Source organism: Bos mutus, chromosome 9 (assembly GCF_027580195.1).
Source record: "Bos mutus isolate GX-2022 chromosome 9, NWIPB_WYAK_1.1, whole genome shotgun sequence".
NCBI classification, from domain to species: domain Eukaryota; kingdom Metazoa; phylum Chordata; class Mammalia; order Artiodactyla; family Bovidae; genus Bos; species Bos mutus.
The window spans coordinates 83,822,446-83,830,028 of record NC_091625.1 but is presented as its reverse complement, the minus strand read 5'-3'; the positions used below and the strand labels follow the sequence as shown (position 1 = coordinate 83,830,028).

Genomic DNA, 7,583 nt, shown 5'->3' with positions numbered 1-7,583 from the left:
TTCTGCTTCCAAACAAGATGAAGGGAAGAGAGTGAATTTACATTCTCACAGGCAATAGCAAATACTGAATAAAATATATGAGGACATTGACTTTGAGGCAATGAATCAGTGATCCCAGAGATGAAAAAAAAAACAAAGGTGAGTTTTCAGAAATAAACCATGCTTTTATGGACAAAGGAGGAAAGAATATACAATGGAGAAAATATAGTCTCTTTAATAAGTGATGCTGGGAAAATTGGACAGCTACATGTAAAAGAATAAAATTAGGATGTTCTCTAATACCTATACAAAAATAAACTCAAAATGGAATAAAGACCTACATATAAGCCTGGAAACCATAAAATTCCTAGAGGAAAACATAGAACAATCTTGACATAAGTCATAACAATATTTTTTTATCTTTATTCTAAAGCAAAGGAAATGAAAGCAAAAATAAACAAACAGGACCTAATTAAACTTAGAAGCTTTTGCACAGCAAAGGAAACCAGCAACAAAATGAAAAAAACAACCTACTGAAAGGCATAAGATACTTATGATATGACTGGTAGGGAATGAATATCCAAACTGTATCAACAGCTCATACCACCTAAATCAAAAAGCAAACAACCAAATTAAAAATGAATACATATTTTTCCAAAGAGGACATGCAGATGGCCAATAGGCACATGAAAAGATGCTCAACGTTGTTCTTCAGGGAAACCAAATATAAACCGCCATATCATTTATACCTGTCAGAATGGCTTCAGTGAAAAAGAACAGAAATAACAAATGTTGGCAAGGATTTGGAGAAAAGGGAGCCCTCCTGCACTGGTGGTGGGAATATAAATTGGAACAGATGCTAAGGAAAACAGTATGGGGGTGAGTGTGTCTCAAAAAACTAAAATAGAACTACCATATGACCCAGCAACTTCACTCCCAGGTATATATCTGAAGAAAAAGACCGCTAATTCAAAGGGATGCAGGCACACCAATGTTAATGGCAGTATTATTTACAATTGCTAAGATATGGAAATGACCTAAGTCTCTATCAACAGATGAATGGATAAAATGTGGTGTGTGTATATTTATCTATCATCTATCTATCTATCTGTCATCTATGTATCTATCTCTATCTGCACACACATACTGGAATACTACTCAGTCATAAAAGGAATGAAAATGTGCCATTTGAAGCAATGTGAATGGACTTGGAGGGTATTATGCTACATGAAATAATTCAGAGAAACTCAGATGCTCTATGATATCACTTGTATGTGGAATCTAGTGAATATAACAAAAAAGAAACAGACTCAGATATAGAGAACAAATTAGTGGTTACCAGGCGGGAGATGGAGGGAGGTCAATATAGAGGTAGAAGATTAAGAGATACAAACTACTATGAATAAAGTAAGCTGCTGCTGCTAAGTCACTTCAGTCGTGTCCGACTCTGTGCGACCCCATAGACGGCAGCCCACCAGGCTCCCCCATCCCTGGGATTCTCCAGGCAAGAACACTGGAGTGGGTTGCCATTTCCTTCTCCAATGCATGAAAGTGAAAAGTGAATGTGAAAGGTGAAAGCGAAGCCGCTCAGTCGTGTCCCACTCCTAGCGACCCCATGGACTGCAGCCTACCAGGCTCCTCCGTCCATTGGATTTGCCAGGAGTACTGGAGTGGGGTGCCATCACCTTCTCCGAAAATAAGCTACATGGATATAATATACAACAGGAAAAATATAGTCAATATTTTATAATAGGTATAGATGTAGCATAAACTTGACAAATTGTGAATCACAATATTGTACACCTGTAATTTATTTTTTTTATTTTTTTTTTTTTTAATTTAATAATTTTAAAACATGTGTTCCCCATCCTGAACCCTCCTCCCTCCTCCCTCCCCATATCATCCCTCTGGGTCGTCCCAGTGCACCAGCCCCAAGCATCCAGCATCGTGCATTGAACCTGGACTGGCATCTCGTTTCATACATGACATTTCACATGTTTCAATGCCATTCTCCCAAATCTTCCCACCCTCTCCCTCTCCCACAGAGTCCATAAGCCTGTTCTATACATCAGTGTCTCTTTTGCTGTCTCGTATACAGGGTTATCGTTACCATCTTTCTAAATTCCATATATATGCGTTAGTATTGTATGTTTTTATCGTGAAAACTGGATCTATGTCCATAAAGAAAGCACAAGAGAAAGACATGGCTACTGTACTTTGGGAGAAGCTTTTAATCGCTTAGACTTCTCGAGTGCGATCCAGGACATCCGAAGGTTCAATTATGTGGTCAGGCTGTTGCAGCTGATTGCAAAGTCCCAGCTGACCTCGCTGAGTGGTGTGGCCCAGAAGAACTACTTCAACATCCTGGATAAGATCGTTCAGAAGGTTCTCGGTGACCATCAAAACCCTCGCCTGATCAAGGATCTTCTCCAAGACCTCAGCTCCACCCTGTGCATTCTGATCCGAGGAGTAGGGAAGTCTGTGCTGGTGGGAAACATCAACATCTGGATTTGCCGATTAGAGACCATTCTCCGCTGGCAGCAGCAGCTGCAGAATCTTCAGATGACGGAGGTGGACAGTGGCCTGACGCTCAGCGACCTTCCTGTGCACATGCTCAGCAACATCCTGTACAGGTTCTCGGATGGGTGGGACATCGTCACCCTGGGTCAGGTGACCCCGACACTGTCCGCGCTCAGCGAGGACCGGCAGCTGTGGAAGAAGCTCTGCCAGTACCACTTTGGGGAGAAGCAGTTTTGTAGACACTTGATCCTTTCAGAAAAAGGCCATGTGGAGTGGAAGCTGATGTATTTTGCACTTCAGAAGCACTACCCCACCAAGGAGCAGTATGGAGACACCCTGCACTTCTGCCGGCACTGCAGCATCCTCTTCTGGAAGGACTGCCGCCTTGCTTTATTACTCGAGGACTCGGGCCACCCCTGCACGGCAGCTGCTTCACGCCTGTGTCCCCGCAGCACTTCCTCGACCTTTTCAAGTACTGAGGGCCTAGCCAGGCCCACCATGACCTGGAGTCTGCGTTGGAGGCAACGTGAAAAGGGCCTGTGGGCAGGGTGCCTGTGGCTTCCACCTCTGAAACCGGGTCAGGGAACCCCAGCAAAATCCACCTTTGAAATAGGGTCAAGGAACCCCAGCAAAATCATTTCTGCTTCTCTCTTTAAAAAATTCTTCTATGTACACCTGTAATTTATATAAGGGGACTTCTCTGGTGGCTCAGTAGTAAAGAATTAGCCTGCCAATGCAGGAGACTCTGGTTCAATCCCTGGGTTGGAAACATCTCCTGGAGGAGGAAATAGCAACCCACTCCAGGATTCTTGCCTGGGAAATTCCATGGACAGAGGAGCCTGGCAGGCTACAATCCATGGGGTTACAAAAGAGTCAGACATGACTTAGCGACTAAACAACACAATTTATGTAATATTGTAAATCAACTGTACTGCAGTTAAACAGACAACAAAAAGATGGGCTTTATAACTGTCTCAGCTCACTGTGAGGGCCTGGCACAGGGTGAGGAGCCCATGCAGAGCCCGATGGTGTCCCTGGTTTGGGGAGATGGAGGTGGAATCCAGGAGTGCTAGCAGGCTGAAGCTTCTAGATGAAAGTCTGTTGAGGAGAGAGCAGTGCAGAGAGGAGAGCCTGAGAATGGGTCCTCAGTGTCTGTCAGAGCGCAGGTCTGATCAGCTGGAGCACAGGTGGAACTGCCCTGAGTCACGCAAAGAACCCTGTGAAAGGGTTAAAAGCATGAGTTCACACGGGGCCTGTTCCCACCAGCATGGCTGCATAGACCTTAGCATTCACTGGAGATGGAACATGGAGTTTTGTTCCCTCAACAGTGGTGAAAATTTCACCCTAAATGAAACTCCTCACTGTTCCCACCTAACAAAACTTAAAAGCAAGACCTGAAATGATCAAACTATTTCCAAGGAGATTAACAGCTTCCCTGAACAAATTTAAGACTATGGCACCCCACTCCAGTACTCTTGCCTGGAAAATCCCATGGACGGAGGAGCCTGGTAGGCTGCAGTCCATGGGGTCGCTAAGAGTCTGACCTGACTGAGCAACTTCACTTTCAATTTTCACCTTCATGCATTGGAGAAGGAAATGGCAACCCATTCCAGTGTTCTTGCCTGGAGAATCCCAGGGACGGGAGAGCCTGGTGGGCTGCCATCTATGGGGTCGCACAGAGTTGGACACGACTGAAGCGAGTTAGCAGCAGTAGCAGCAGCAGCAGTAGCAGCAGCATAGAAGTGCAAAAATAACCAGGATCCAACAGGTAAAATTCAAAAAGATTGGTATCCAATAAAACTTACTGAGCATGAAAAAAGAAGCAGGAAAATATGTCCCATTAAAAGGAGAAAAAAAATCAACCAATTGAAAATGACTCAGGAAAAAAACATGGATGACAGAATTAGCAGACAGGACATTGAAATAGCTGTTATCATGGTGTACCACATGTTCAAGAAGCTAAAGAAAGATTAACTACATTAAATTCTTTAGAACACCCAAAACTGCACGTTCAATGTCTATGTTGAAAACATACACTGATTGGGATGAATGGCAGATTAGAGATTGCAGAAGAACAGATCAATTCATTTGAAGACACAGCAACAGAAACAATCCAATATGAAACACAAGGAAAAAAAGAATAGGATCTCAGGGAGCTGTGGAACAACTTTACATAGACTAACGCACATGCAGCGAGCATGTGTGTGCGTGCGCTAAGTCGCTTCAGTCATGTCCGACTTTGTGACCCTGTGGACGAGCCCTCCAGGCTCCTCTGTCCATGGGATTCTCCAGACACGAATCCTGGAGTGGGTTGGCATGCCCTCTTCCAGGGAATCTTCCTGACCCACGGGTCAAACCAGCATCTCTTATGTATCCTGAATTGGCAGGCAGGTTCTTTACCACCAGTGCTACCTGTGAAGCCCCACATGAGACTGGAGTCCCTGAATAAATAAGCAAGGAGGGCAGATGTGGGGGTTGGGAGAAGAAGATCCAGAAAACATTAGACAGGAAAATAATGATGAGAATTTTTCCAAATTTTGTCAAAGCTATAAATCTCAGAAACTCAACAAACTCTACTGCAAACAAACAAACCAACCAAAAAATCGTGGCGAAAACTACACCCAGGGACACCATAACAAAGTTAATTAAAATCACTGTTAAAAGCAAGATCTTGATATGGAACTTCGTGGCTGAGCAACAGGTAATGTGGAGCCCTTCATTGGTGAGAGCTGGAGCACTGGCAGCTCCTATGTGGGATTGCAATGCAATTGCTCAACATCAACTTGCGGTAAACCAGGGCAGGATAATAGTGGAAGAGAATGCACCAACGGATACGTCTCAGGCCTATGGGAGGTCCAGGGAAACACTACTTAGATGGATAGCTTTTGCCATCTTAAAAGTATTACATATAGTTACAATAACTGTTTTAAGAACTTACTATTAAATTTGTCATCTATGTCATATGAATGTCATATATATCTAGGACAATTCCAGTTGACTTAATTTTGTTTTTCCTCCTAATGGGATATATTTTTTATTTGTTGTGTTTTTATTATCATTTTGTGAATTCTGCTTTGTTTGGTGCTGGCAATGTATTCTCTGATAAATAATGATTTGAAACTAATTGTTTTTATTTGGAGGTTTAGTTTACCTGGACATTTCATTTTATGCATTGGGTAATGGCAACCCACTCCAATATTCTTGCCTGGGAAATCCCATGGACAGAGAAGCCTTGGTGGGGTACAGTCCATGGGGTCACAAAGAGTCAGACACAACTTAGTGACTTAATAATAACAAATTTCTAAATATATGAAGAAAATTTGGTTCCTGCCCCTGAAAAACTAATAATCTTATGGGGTGAACAAAAACTGGAATGATATTTATAAGACAATGCAATGAATTCTATACAAAAAGTGTGAATCAAGCACAGAGGCAACCCCAAGTAAGGCTATCCGACAGGATGTCCTTAGGAAGTTCTTTTGGAAACAAGTATCTAGTTGTGGTCAAGGCCACGTGGACTCAGCAAAGGACAGATACCTGGTGATAGGGGTGGAATGACAATTGAGATCTGGATCATGGAGTAGCCCTGGGTGACATACTGCTGTAAGTTCTGGATAGTGAGAGATGACCCTTTGAGGTGCCTAAGAGTGAAAAATTAGGATAAACATCTCTATTTTCTCACTTGTGTCAAGAAATGCCACCACAGTAATGTAGTAAATATTAATATTTGCTATGAATATTATAGTATATGAATATTACTATAAATATTTGCTAATATTCATATTCCTGGAGAAGGAAATGGCAGTCCACTCCAGTACTATTGCCTGGAAAATCCCATGGACAGAGGAGCCTGGTAGGCTACAGTCTACGGGGTCACAAAGAGTCGGACATGACTGAGTGACTTCACATATAATATATAGTAAAATATTCTATATAGATGACTGGATTAAAAAGATGTGGTATATATATTGTATATAAATATATACACACAACACAACACATACACACATACATACACACAAAGGAATATTACTCAGCCGTGAAAGAAAGAAACCCTGCCATTTGCAGTAAGGAGGATGGACTTTATGTCACTTATACTAAGTGAAATGAGTCAGAGAAACAAGTATTGCATGATATCACTTATATGTGAATCTAAAAATAATATGAATGAACGTATGTGCACAACAGAAACAGACTCACAGACATAGAAAACAAGCTTGTCGTTACCAAGGAGAAGAGGGAGTGGGGAAGGGACAAACTAGGGGTATGAGATTACCAAATGCTATGTGTGAAATAGACAAGCAGCAAGGCTGCGTTGTATGTATATACTGTGTATAGCAAGAGGGTTATAGCTATTATCTTGCAATAATTTATAATGGAGTAAATCTTCAAGGATAGTCACTCACTATGCTGTACATCTGAAACTTATGTAATATTGTAAATCAACTATACTTTAGTAAAAATAAAATATAATATTCTGTATAAACAGTATTATGTGCGTTTATGGGCATGTAGACTTGCACTGCAACCTAGCTCCATGACATCCTGGAGGTATGAAGCTAGGCAAGTTATTTAGACTCTCTGAAGTCATTTTACTCATGTAAGCAATGGTTATAAACTGGTTATTGTGAAGACTGATTGAGATGCATATGGTGCGAGAAAGAAAAACAAAGTAAAATAAGCATAATCATTCCATGAAGATTCACTATTTTTCTACATGAAAGTTCTAAAATAGCTTGGCAAAAACTGTAGTTGCAAAGAAGAGACTAATAAGATTTCATGCTATGATGATTTATAAGGGTTTCAAATAATTTTTAAAGGTTTTTGGAGCATAAGAAAATAATTTTGCATAATAAGGAAGTATAATCTTTAAACATAAAAATTAAACAGAAAAAAGTAAGGCTTCCTGATTATAACTAGCTATATTATTCTCCTCCCCAAACCTTCACCTTGTATACCTGTTTCAGAGAGTTAGAAATCATTTTCTATTTTGACCTAACTGCTAGTAATTCTATACATCTATGAAGTTTGTTGAATTTTCCATACATTTATGCCTCACATATATCTTACACATGCTATTTATA

The 7,583-nt window shown here is 41.1% G+C and overlaps 1 pseudogene; it reads left to right on the top strand.

The window, feature by feature from the left end:
- The first annotated feature begins 736 nt into the window (after positions 1-736).
- LOC138989152 (F-box only protein 25 pseudogene) lies at positions 737-3,108 on the top strand (annotated as a pseudogene).
- The last annotated feature ends 4,475 nt before the right edge of the window (positions 3,109-7,583 follow it).